Below are 686 nucleotides of genomic sequence, written 5' to 3' on the forward strand. Positions count from 1 at the left end.
TCGGGAGGGGGTATAGCGACCCCCCCCCTCGTGTTGAAGTTATCGGGAGGGGGTATATCGACCCCCCCCCTCGTGTTGAAGTTATCGGGAGGGGTATATCGACGATGACAGACCCGATAAAACATAAGAATACGAAGAAGAAATAAAAAGAGGAGAAGAAGAAAGGAATAGAGGAGAAGATCGAAGAAAAAAAGAAGAAAGAAAAGAGGAGAAGAAGAAAGGAATAGAGGAGAAGAAGAAAAAATAGAAATTTTTTCTATTTTTTCTTCTTCTCCTCTATTCCTTTCTTCTTCTCCTCTTCCTTTTCTTCCTCTCCTCTTCTTCTCCTTTTTCCTCTTCTTATTTTCCTTTTTCCTCTCCTAAATATATAGAACTTTTCTAGAAATGAAACTAACCTAAAATGTACTAAATCAGAGAACATATATAGATAATCCTTTTCTAAATATTTAAATCTAACTTCTGCATATATGAACATATATACACAGAGAACATACAAACATATATACATTTTTATAAAAAAGCAAAATACAAATACAAACATATATATGAAAAAAATATGAAAAGAAGCAATATACACAATATATATACCGACATATATACATAATATACAAAAAGAAGCAATATACACAATATACACAAGCATATAATATATGAAAAAAACAGGGGGGACGGACCAACGGAGGGGC

Source organism: Triticum dicoccoides, chromosome 2A, assembly GCF_002162155.2.
Source record: "Triticum dicoccoides isolate Atlit2015 ecotype Zavitan chromosome 2A, WEW_v2.0, whole genome shotgun sequence".
Classification (NCBI taxonomy): domain Eukaryota; kingdom Viridiplantae; phylum Streptophyta; class Magnoliopsida; order Poales; family Poaceae; genus Triticum; species Triticum dicoccoides.